The sequence below is a fragment of the Orcinus orca genome, chromosome 20, assembly GCF_937001465.1.
Source record: "Orcinus orca chromosome 20, mOrcOrc1.1, whole genome shotgun sequence".
In the NCBI taxonomy this organism is placed as follows: domain Eukaryota; kingdom Metazoa; phylum Chordata; class Mammalia; order Artiodactyla; family Delphinidae; genus Orcinus; species Orcinus orca.
Genome location: NC_064578.1, coordinates 22740394 through 22752788, shown reverse-complemented (window position 1 = coordinate 22752788; position 12395 = coordinate 22740394).

The window sequence follows — 12395 nt, the reverse complement described above, 5'->3', positions numbered from 1 at the left end:
GATTACCACATTATAAATAATCCTCCCAGAAGCCACAGCATGGACAATGGCTGTCATCAGTGTGTGAAAATGGAAACAACCTATGATTTACTCTTTAAATTCAGAGATTTATCTATATAAAGCTTTCCTCACAACCCATTCCAATCCTGTTTTTGAAAATGCTCAGACCTTGAGATTCTTTTTCTATGTATTTTTTATGCTCACCACCATGTGGTGCTTCACAAATTCTGAATCTTTTTTTTTTTTGCGGTACGCGGGCCTCCCACTGTGTGGCCTCTCCAGTTGCGGAGCACAGGCTCCAGATGCGCAGGCTCAGCGGCCATGGCTCATGGGCCTAGCCGCTCCGCGGCATGTGGGATCTTCCCGGACCGGGGCACGAACCCGTGTCCCCTGCATCGGCAGGTGGACTCAACCACTGTGCCACCAGGGAAGCCCAATTCTGAATCTTTATTAACAATTTCCCTTATTCTACTCTGCATAAGCACAATTTCTAAACACTGTTGGAGCAACTAACAAAAGTGTTAAAAATACCTCAGTAAGTTTTAGTCAATGTCATTTTTAAAAATAAAGGCAATTATTGCTTGATTTATGTGCTTTATCTACTGCCATCTCATTACTAGGAATTTTCCAGGGTAATTGGTTTAACGTGCTTATTTTTAAATACATTTATCCATCAAGCAAAAAGGTTCATGGGTAATATTGTATATTATCCAATGGAAGAGTTTTCTCTCTATTTCCTAAGCAGATATGTGCTAGAATCTGATGATATAGGCACACACCAACCTGTGAGTTGCCCTTCATATTTCCTGAGAGCCATTGCTTAACTCAACATTTCATAGAGCCTTTTTTAGTACTATTGAGAGTAGCTTCTTCAATTTTCTTTCTCTTATGCTATACATAGTGCCATCTATTTAATAATATAGCTTCTTTTTAATCTTTACTTTTTGCTTAGAATGATTTTAAGATGGAGCTTGTTAAATAGACATTTCTCTAAAGAAGACATACAAATGGCCAACAAACACATGAAAAGATGTTCAACATCACTAATGAAATGAAAATCAAAACTACAATGAGGTATCACCTCACACAGGTCAGAATGGCCATCATCAAAAAATCTACGACCAATAAATGCTGGACAGGATGTGGAAAAAAGGGAGCTCTCCTACAGTGTTCGTGGGAATGTAAATTGGTACAGCCATTATGGAGAACAGTATGGAGGTTCCTCAAAAAACTAAAAACAGAACTACCATATGACCCAGCAATCCCACTCCTGGGCATATACCCAGAGAAAACCATAATTCAAAAAGATAGATGCACCCCAGTGTTCATTGCAACACTATTTACAATAGCCAGGACATGGAAGCAACTTAAATGTCCATCACAGAGGAATGGATAAAGAAGATGTGGTCTGTATATACAATGGAGTATTACTCAGCTGTAAAAAGGAACGAAATAGTGCCATTTGCAGAGACATGGATAGACCTAGAGACTGTTATACAGGGTGAATTAAGTCAGAAAGAGAAAAACAAATATCGTATACTATTGCTTATATGTGGAATCTAGAATAATGTTACAAATGAACTTATTTGCAAAGCAGAAATAGAGACACAGATGTAAAGAACAAACTTATGAATACCAAGGGAGAAGGGGGGAGTGGGATGAACTGGAAGATTGGGATTGACATATATACACTACTATGTATAAAACAGATAAATAATGAGAACCTACTGTATAGCACAGGGAACTCTACTCAGTGCTCTGTGGTGACCTAAATGGGAAGGAAATCTAAAAAAGAGGGGATATATGTATAAGTATAACTGATTCACTTTGCTGTACAGCAGAAAGCAACACAACATTGTAAAGCAGATATACTCCAGAAAAAAAAAAAAAAAAGACTCTTTGAGTAAGTAAGAAAAAACCATCCTGAAATTGTTAAGTGGGCAGGTAAGCCTTTTATGACAATATTCCCCACATGAGGAGTTATGGTACTAGTTATTTCTGCAATTTAGAAAGTTAGTTAGTAGACAACTACAGTTTTGCTCTAATTAAACTAACAAGTGACACCTTAATACACAAACGAATGTCTGTGTTATGCTGTATTCTCTTATACGATTTTCCTTTTTTTTTTTTAAACAAACCTGTTGTTAGGTTTAAATTAGCTTTCTTGGTTACAATTGAAATCCATCCAATTAAACAATAGATTGTCTGGAATTAATGGTAATTGAACAATCTAAATTAAATGGGAGAAATTGTGGACAAGTGAAGGGGAAAATAAACATGACACAATTTAAGCTTGGAAAGTCACATACATTAATGGGATCATGGAACCATGTTTCTTGGGATGCCATTTGCCTTCATACACATCTATAGAAAAACCTTTATGGAACCCTACACTGACTAAAAAATGAGTACCTTGGCGGACATTGAGGCCACTTGAATTGAAGTAGCCATAAGTCCCTATCTTTGCAATGGATTTACTTTCTCTTGGTTAATAGGACATAGCAAAATATCCCTATGTTGACATCAACCACATAAATGTGACAAGGAAGGGATTGTCCACTGCGTATATTGTAATATAACTCCATCAAAGGGTCTAAGTCTCCTTGCTCAGGCAGAATGCAATAGCTAAGACTCTAGAAAATAAGTACCATGGTGAAACTTATATTGATTTGTTGCCAGAAAGAGAGAATTATAGAAATGTAATCTAGTTCTTGCATAGTCACTGCTAGGTCTTTGGAGAGCTAACTCAAAAAACTTGGCTTTTCAAAAAGGGGTCCCTGACTGGTGTTCCAAGCAAAGCAAGCAGCCTCTACCTAAAGAAACTGCTACAATCACTTGCAGAGGCAGATGGATCCCTCACCCAAAGTTTGGTTCAGAGACACTGATGATGCCACAAGTGCACCAAGAAGGTATAAAAGAGTTCATTAATTACATAATTGAGGTCTCTCAGTTATGAGATGAGCAGGCAGGCCTCTCAAGCAGGTCAGAAATGGCTTGAGAGAGTAAAGAGAAGACTGGCATGAATTTTCTTGTGGCTAGGAGGTGGCACTGGGGTGAGGGCCCTCTGGTATGGGTTGGGACTTTCATGGTTTGAAATTCCTGCTTGTACCAAGGGAGCACCCAGGTTTCCTTCTTAGCTTGTCCAGTTATGGGACACAAGGCAAAGAGGCTTAAAAGCTGCATGCAGTCAAAAATAATTATTTTTAGATGGAGTCATACTCTTCATTACAGAGACTGGGTGTTGAGGATGAGCAACGTCTGAATGGGTATGCCTCCAATTCCACTGTTGCTCCTTCAGACTGAGCTACCTAGTGACACATGGCACTCTAGCTGATCCCTTACTGCACTAAATCAAATGCTATTATTTGTTCTCAGTGTTCAGGTGGTCCCCAACTATCTCTGCTTCTCCTCGCCCTGAACCAATGGCATCATTTGCTTCTAACTCCCAATTTTCTCTGAATCCAGACTGTTGGCACAGTATCCATATTAGAAACATACTGTGGGAAACAAAGTTTGGCAGCATCCTAGAATCGATGCCTGCTGCTTAGACTTCTGTCTTCTTTCAGAATCCTCAGCTGTGCTTATCAATTCAACGTTAGTATTTCTGCACTCTCCCCACAACCTTTCCCTTTGGTGAAGACTTTTCACTCTATCCAGGTGACAGGTGGAACTTCCCAGCCAGTGCACCTCTATCCTTAATTGCTAAGTGATGAATTTGAATATTGAGGCTCCTTATGTTTTGACTATTTCACCATGTCAGTCTTCTCTCTACCTGTGGCTATATTGTCCTTTCCAAGGGCTTAAGTTGCCTTCTATATGCTGAGTATTCCCAAATAACTTCCAAATTTACTGAAAATACAACTACCCAACATGTTTCCTCATCTAGGCATCTCACAAATGGGGATCACAAAAACTCTAAGTTCAAAACTGAACTCACTCATAATCTGCTCCAAAACTACTGCTTGTCCTTAAACCCATCTCAACATCCTCATAATTTCCTAAGCCATAGATTTATCTGGTTTGCCCTTATCTTTATCCTATATCTAAAGAAATTCCAATTATGTGGAGTCTAGCTCCTAAAATTTTTTGGATCTATCCAATTATCTCAAAATACATGATCATTTAACCAGTTTAGGCCTCCAGCATTCTTTTCCTGGATTATTTCAACAGCCTGCTAAATGATACATCTATTTCAATTCTTTTTCAGTCCAAGCCATTTGATCTATAACTGCCAGGATTATCATTATAAAATGATCATCTGATAATGTCTCTCCACTGAGTAAAATTCTTGGGAGTTTTCTCATTATCCTAGGAATAGTCTCAACTTCTTATGATTGTTTACACTTTCTGTTCTGAGTTGAATGATGTTCCTCAAAAAGATATGTTGAAGTCCTAATCCCTGGAACCAGGGAATATGACCTTATTTGGAAAAACGGTTTTTGCAGATGCATTCAAGTTGGATGAAGTCATACTGGGTTAGGACGGGCCCTACATCCTATGACTGCTGTCTTTATAAGAAAAGGAAGATTTAGAGACACAGACACACACACAGAGGGAAGACGGGTATGTGAACACAGAGGCAAAAATTCATGTGATAAAGCTACAAAGTCAGGAGCACCAATGGTTGCAGGCAACCACCTGAAGCTAGGAAGAGGCAAGGAAGGATTCTACCCTAGAATTTTCAGAGTAAATACGGCCCTCCTGACACCTTTATTTCATATTTCTAGTCCTCAGAACTGTGCTAAAAATTTTTTCTGTTATTTTAAGCCACCCAGTTTGTGGCAATTTATTACAGCAGCCCTACAAACAAATACATTGACTCAGCACACTCTGGTTCTTTCTTATTTCCACAGCTATAATTGTCACCATTCTTTTACACACACTTTCCTGTCCTGCCTCATACGTACACACACACTTTATTATTCATATTTAATACCCTCTGTTATTGATATATTCTCATTTTATATTTTATTTTATCTGCCTATCATCACCTATGTATTAGTTTTGTGTGGTTTTGTTGTAACAAAGTAGCACAAATTTGGTGACTGAAACAAACAGAAATTTACTGTATCATCGTTCTGGAGACGAGAAGTTTATCAGCTTCACTGGGCTGTAATCAAGGTGTCCACAGAGCTGCGCTCCCTCCAGGGTCTCGAAAGGAGACTTTTTTCTTTTCCTCTTCCACCTTTTGGTGACTGTTGGCATTCACGTGCTGTGGCTGCATCCTACCAATCTCTGCCACCATGTTCACATCACCTTTTCTTCTTCTGCACGTGGGGAATCTTCCCCTGCATCTCTCATATAAGGACACTTGCCATGGCATTTATGGCCCACCTGTACAGTCCAGGATAATCTCATCCCACTATCTTTAACTTAATCCCACCTGCAAAACTTTGCCTAATAAGGTAACATTCACACAAGTTCCAGGAATTAGAACTGGAATCTTGGGTGGCCATTATTTAGACAGTGCATTCTATATCAATCTTGACCCTCTGTCTCTTCCTTTAGTGGTTCTCTGTGGAGCATTTTGACCCCCAAAGAACATTTGACAGTATCTGGAGAAATTTTTGATTGTTACACGTGGTAATACTACTGGCATCTGGTGTGAAAAGGCCAGAGATACTGCTAAATGTACTGCAAGGCATAGGGCAGAATCCCACCCTACCCCCACCAACTGTGAGTTATGGTCCAGACTGCAATAGTGCTGAGGTTGAGAAACACTACAGCTAATTCAAATCTCATTTCATGCTGTTTACTCATAATATCCCCCTGTGATCCTCCTTTGTCCCAAGATTGATTTAGATGTCTATGATTATTTCTATAGCATCTTGTGATTCATTTGTAATAACACTTATAAAGTTATATTGTGATTGCCTTTTTTATTTTTTGTTTAGTTTTTTTATTTTTTTGTGATTGCCTTTTTAAATGTCTATTTTCCCAACTAGGCTGTCACCTCCACAAGGCTGTATGAGTGAATATCTTTTTTGCCCTTGTATTAATTGTGCCTACCAGGGTCCCCACATAGAATAGATAATCAATATTTAAGTAGATGAATGATGACTTAATTAACAGAGTAATGAATTCACAGTTGGAAAAATGGGAAGTATGGATCTCATTTGTCTCCAATTTATTGGATAGTTTAGACTTTAATTTGTTGACCACAAAAGAACAACTTGATGAATCGGACTTTATCAAAATTAAAAACTTCTGCTCTGTTTTCAAAATACTGCTAAGGACTGTTCAAAGCACTGTTAATGAGAACAAAAAGATAAGCCACAAAATGTGAGAAATTATTTGCAAAATATAATTGTATTTGTATAATATAGAACTTTTGTTCAAAAAATATAAGTAACTCTCAAAACTCAGTAATAAAATTTTTTAAATGCAGTTAAAATTTGGTAAACTACTTGGACATAAATTTCGTCAAAGTTTTAAGCTTTGGGTGCTTTCTTAGTAATTTTTTTTTTTTAACCATGTGGGGAAGGAGAGTACTCTGACTTCTCCCTCTCTTCTTCTCTCCCCCCAATTCCTGTCCTGAGAGCTACTGTTTCCTGCCCTGTTCTCCACCCCAGAACTTAAGAAACTGGGGGTGACACCAGGACCCTGAGTCCAACTGCTAGAGATGGTTTCACCTAGGAGGTGGCACCTCCTGGCCCCCATCTGTATAATGGGCATGTGTGTAGAGTTTTTAAATTTTATTTTCTACCTAACAAAGCCAATCTCCATTCCTGAATGCCCTTCCGCTCTGGCTCTGTGGAAGCTCCCACACAGAGAATTCCCTTCCCATCTCTGGTGGCCCAGGTCAGCCTGGCCTCTCCTGTTTCAGATCAGCAGTCCCAGGACCCAGCAGGAGAAGGGGAGAGGCAAGGAAGACAGGAGGCTGTGTTTTGTTTCAAACAAAAAACACAATCTTGTTTTCTTTACAAAATCAAAGAAGGAAACCAAAAAAGGATGCCACCCTTTGAACTCTGAAATCTGTTATATTACATTGTTCACATTAAATCTATGTTATATAGCTCAAGTGTTAAAATAAGTTCAAAGGAAAGGCTGATACCCATGACAACCAACAGAAGACAAACACTCAAATACCATACTGCATCACAAAAAAAGAAAAGAGATGGTGTAACATCCAAACATGCACATCTCTCTCACCTACAAAGTCTGATGTAGCACACTTGAATACACAATCTGAAAAGCCCAAAGCAAATTGAATAGCTTTCATGAAGTCTAATATTCAAAAACAGTTGCCAGACAGTTCACCTTCTAACAAAGCTTATTTAGGGGGACAAACTACTTTGGGAAGATAAACATAAGAAGTAATAGAAAGAAGTTAAGGGCAATCACCACTATATACTGCAGAAACATACTGGAAGACAAACTTGACCCATAGACAAAGCTCCATTGGGAGGAAAAAATGATTGAAAGTGGATTATAAAACTAGTGCCCTGCTCCAAGTTCAACAACTTGAACAGCCAAATCAATGAAAAATTCCTGGCCCCATCCTGGGGTCAATGAGATATGATGTATGATGGTAAGTTAGATAAGAGGTATGATGACAAAGAAGCCCATGGAAAAATAATTAACATCATTAGTCATTAGGGAAATACAAATTAAAACTATAATGTGACACTCCTACATACCGATTAGAATGGCTAAAATGAAGAAGACTCACCATACCAAGTGCTGGAGGGGATGTAGAAAATTTGGAAATACCACACACTGTGATTCCCACTTAATTTTTGACACAATTATACCTATTAGTTAATGACATTTAATAGTTTAAAATATTATTTGAAAGGATAAAAATAATGTCAGCTATCACCTGCCTCTTAACCCCTACTTTCCTCATCTGTAAAATAAAGCACTCTACAGGACAATATATTTTAAAAGTCTTAAGAAACCATAGTGCAGATAGATGAGTAACTTGCCCAGGGTTATACAACTAACTAAATGTAAAGTATACAACTATTCTAAATATTAAATTAATTATACAGCTAATTAGATGTGAATTTAGGGTTTCAGAGTCATCCAACTTAAGCTTGTGCTATTTCCACTATTCCTGTTTCCTCACTTGAGTTTGTCTTTGCAGTAATAAGCAGATGATTATGTCACAACTTTATTGGGCATAAATAATACACATTAAAATATAAATTTCAAAAGTATAATTTGATTATCTTAACATAGGTATACACCCATGAAATCATCATCACAATCAAGATAATAAATATATTTATCACTCCCAAAAGTTTCTTTATGCCCATGTATAATCCCTTTTTTGTCACTGTAGATTACAGTTCCTGGATTGTTACCCACATAGAATCATATAGAATGCATTCCTTCTTTTTGTCTAGTATCATCCACTTGGCATAATTATTTTGAGATTAATTCATGTTGTAGTGTTTATCAATCATCCAATCACACAGTCAAGGCAGTCCTATGCATACATTACTATTTTGTGTTTATAAAATAGTTCCTCTCTGATAGACTCAGGTGGTTGTCTCGCATATGGCTCTTGTTTTTTAATTTAATTGGATTATAGCACTGTTAAACTGCACTGTTGTGTTAGTTTCAGGTGTACAGCAAAGTGGTTCGGTTATACATATACATATATTCATTCTTTTTCAGATTCTTTTCTCATATAGGTTATCACAGAATACTGAGTAGAATTCCCTTGCTCTACAGTGGGTCCTTGTTGGTTATCTATCTTATATACAGTAGTGTGTGTATGTTAATCCCAAGCTCCTGATTTATCTTTCTTTTCTCACGTGCGTGTGTTTGTATGAGAGAGGAAGAAAGCTCTGATATGAAGAGAGATGTAATGAACTATACAGGGAATGAGACTTATGAAAAGTAATTCATTTGTGGTAATGAAAAGATGTCTTTCTTAGAGCTTATGGCAAAGCACTTTGAGATATTAAGTACATTGTTAGAGGGAACATAAACAAAATTAAAACACAGACATAAAACAGATTACAACAGTGGGCTAAATGGAATTAGAATAGAAAAAAAAAGGATCTTAAATTTTGAAATGTGCTGTGCTGTGTATATCACATGATTCTAAGATAAGTAGAATTGCATATTACACTGGAGGTATCTGTTTTCTATAAAACTGTCTGCAATAGATCATTTCAAACATTATGAACCATATATTTCCTTTCCAAACCTGCCTATCTATTACAAGCCCACAAGTAGTGAAATTGAAAATCTGCACATGAGGAAACCTTTTAATTATACAAAGTGCTACAAACAGTAAACCAGAGAATGGATTTAAAAAATCCATTTAGAAATAATGTGTGCTACCTTTTTAAAGTGAACCCTGAGCCTATGTATTTTCCTGGTAGAATTCCTCTCTCAATGGTTTGGTGTCAATGGTATTTTACTTTTTCCTCTCTTAAGCCTGATTTTCTTTTGATGAAAAGAATTCTTTCCAAATACTCTCCTATCTATAGGATATATGTAATGCTGTCACTTATCTACCCTGTATGAGGTAGGCACTTCAGAGTGGAAATAATATATCATTTTCCAGTTTTACTACTTATATCTACTTTCTTTGAAAGAAGCTTGGTGGTTATTTGCTGCAAATTGGCTATCGTAAATAGAAAATATAAAAAAATATATTTTGAGGAATTAAACAGGGCTCCCAGCAACTTGAGAAAAATATATGCAATGGGCATTCTACATAGAAGAAAATTTTTGTGGCTATACATTAGTGACATAACACATGCATATTTATTTTTAAAAGTATGGACACTTAAACATAGACACATTTTTTCCCCAAAATATTTGCTTCACAGACATAGTTCTGTGTACCTGTTCCACTGCATTTAAAATACACTGAAATTTTCTTCTCCCTTGAAACTAACTTAGAAAATATGTATAAATAAACCCATCACCTGAGAAACAAATAAATAGCTCCAACTGTAAAACATATATAATGTATATTTTAACAAAAGCACTTAAATGTACAATTTATAACAAAGAAATATGAAGATGGAAGAGAGGATGGGATTAATGACAACTAAGAAGCAGAGATCCTGAGACCTGGTTCAGACACAGATCTCTCTAAAGTAAGTGTTAACATCTTGAAATATCTATTTAACAATGTTCTGATTAAATATTTGAGATCTAAGGCTATGGGTGGGCCATGAAAAAAGAATACTATATTTTTTAATGGTAATTGAGTCCCATATTATAGAATGAAAGGAGAGTGATGTTTAGAAAAGGAGGGGACTCACAAATATGTGATATTACTCTTTTAATACTTATCTTCTCTTCATAAGATGCCTTCTTATATTAAGATAAAGAAGGAAAGATAAGCTTCAAGGTACATCTATGAACCACATGAAGCAAATTTATTAAGATATTGATCAACAGGCAGCACAGGATAATGATAAATAGGAGAAGATAATAAAAATAAAAGTGAGACCTACAATAGCCTCAGTTTACTGATTAAAGAAAGTTTCAGGCTTCAGCACAGGGACGAGAACTCAAACAGAGCCCACTGTCCTTGCTGAGTTGAAGAGACAGAGTTTAGAATTTGGAGAGGCCAAGTTAGCTCAAAGTTGAGCAAATACTAGACAGGAACTTCACAGATTGTTCTAGAGATCTACAGAATGGTCCCCTTGGATTCTAAACTAAACTAAGCAGTTTTCTGCACATGCATCTGAGGCACTTAAGACTTGAGAAGGGAACACCAGAAAAGAATAAACAGAACAATCCAGATAGCTCACATAAGGACCAAAAGTTCATGTTTCTACTAACCAGAGTAGAAAGACCACCTAATGCAGGGAGCAATGTGTATAGTCCTCAGAATACTATTGTACTATTAGTAGAAGAGTACTTCTATTCTACTATTATATTATTAATACTTTTGTACTATTGTATACAATAGTAGAATAGTAGTACTATTCTACTAATACAATACTTCAGTAGAGGAGTCATATTAGCTGCTCTGGACTACTTTAACAAAATTAAAAATAAAAGGGTTAGGGCTTCCCAGGTGGCGCAGTGGTTGAGAGTCTGACTGCCGATGCAGGGGACACGGGTTTGTGCCCCGGTCCGGGAAGATCCCACATGCTGTGGAGTGGCTGGGCCCATGAGCCATGGCTGCTGAGCCTGCACGTCTGGAGCCTGTGCTCCTCAACGGGAGAGATCACAACAGTGAGAGGCCCGTGTACAGCAAAAAAAAAAAAAAAAAAAAAAAAAGAGGGTTAAACAGAATCCAAATAATATAATGCACATTCATGAACAAAGAACAGTAACATTTAAAGAAATATGATTAAATTCAGAAAAAAAAATCTAAGAAACAGAAAAATATAACCAAGGAGAAATAATAGTCAATAGAAACAGACCTAAACTGACAAAGAAAGAGAAAACTGCAGACCAACATATTAAAACACTTATTATAAATATTTTCCATATGTCAATAGAGATAGAGGAAAGCATGGGCAACAATTTAAATAGAACTTCTAGAAATGGAAAGTACAGTTTCTTAAATAAAATTTACATTGTATGAAATTAACAGCAGATTAGATACTGCAGAACAAAAGTTTAGAGGACTTAAAGACATAACAATGGGAGCTATCAAAATGAAACAATGAGAGAAAAAAAGGTCTCAGTGAGTTGCTGGAAAACTTGACATGGATGAATGTATATGCAACTGGAGTTCCAAGAGGAGAGGAAGTGGAGCAGAAAAAATATTTGAAGATATATAATGACTTTTCCAAATTCATTAAGAAATATAATATTAACCTCCAGGCCCAAAATGTTCAACAAACCCCAAGCAGCAGAAACATGAAGAAAACCACAACAAAATACACCATGTCAATTTGAATAAACCCCAAAACAACAACAGTAAAACATTTATAAGTAATAGTCTTAAAAGTATCCAGAAGGAAAAAAATAAATATTACATATACAAGAAGATAAAGAAATGACAGCAGACTTGTCTCCAGGAACCATGCAAGCCAGAACACAATGGAATGACATCTTCAACGTAGTGAAAGATGACATTTGTAAATTTAGATTTCTGTATGCAAAAAAAAATCTGCAAAAAATAAAGGTGAAATACTTTAGTTTTTTTTTTTTTCTCCAACATAAAAAGGGGGAGAGAATTCACCATTATAAGACTACTATTACAAGAACCATTACAGGCAGTGTTGTCCTTCAAAATTAAGGAAAATGATACCAGATGTAAATTTAAATATATCATAATTAACCAAGTAACCATGAATAAAAGTAAAGAAACTATAGGTTTTCCTCAGGAGAGGAATTGGGGTGGATGTTGTGAGGTGTTTGTGTAGTAGTAAATGCTGTGATGACATGAGAAAGGTTTGAACTGTGAACAACTTAAACATGTAATCAATAAACTTTTGGACAAGATACACAAGTTTTGT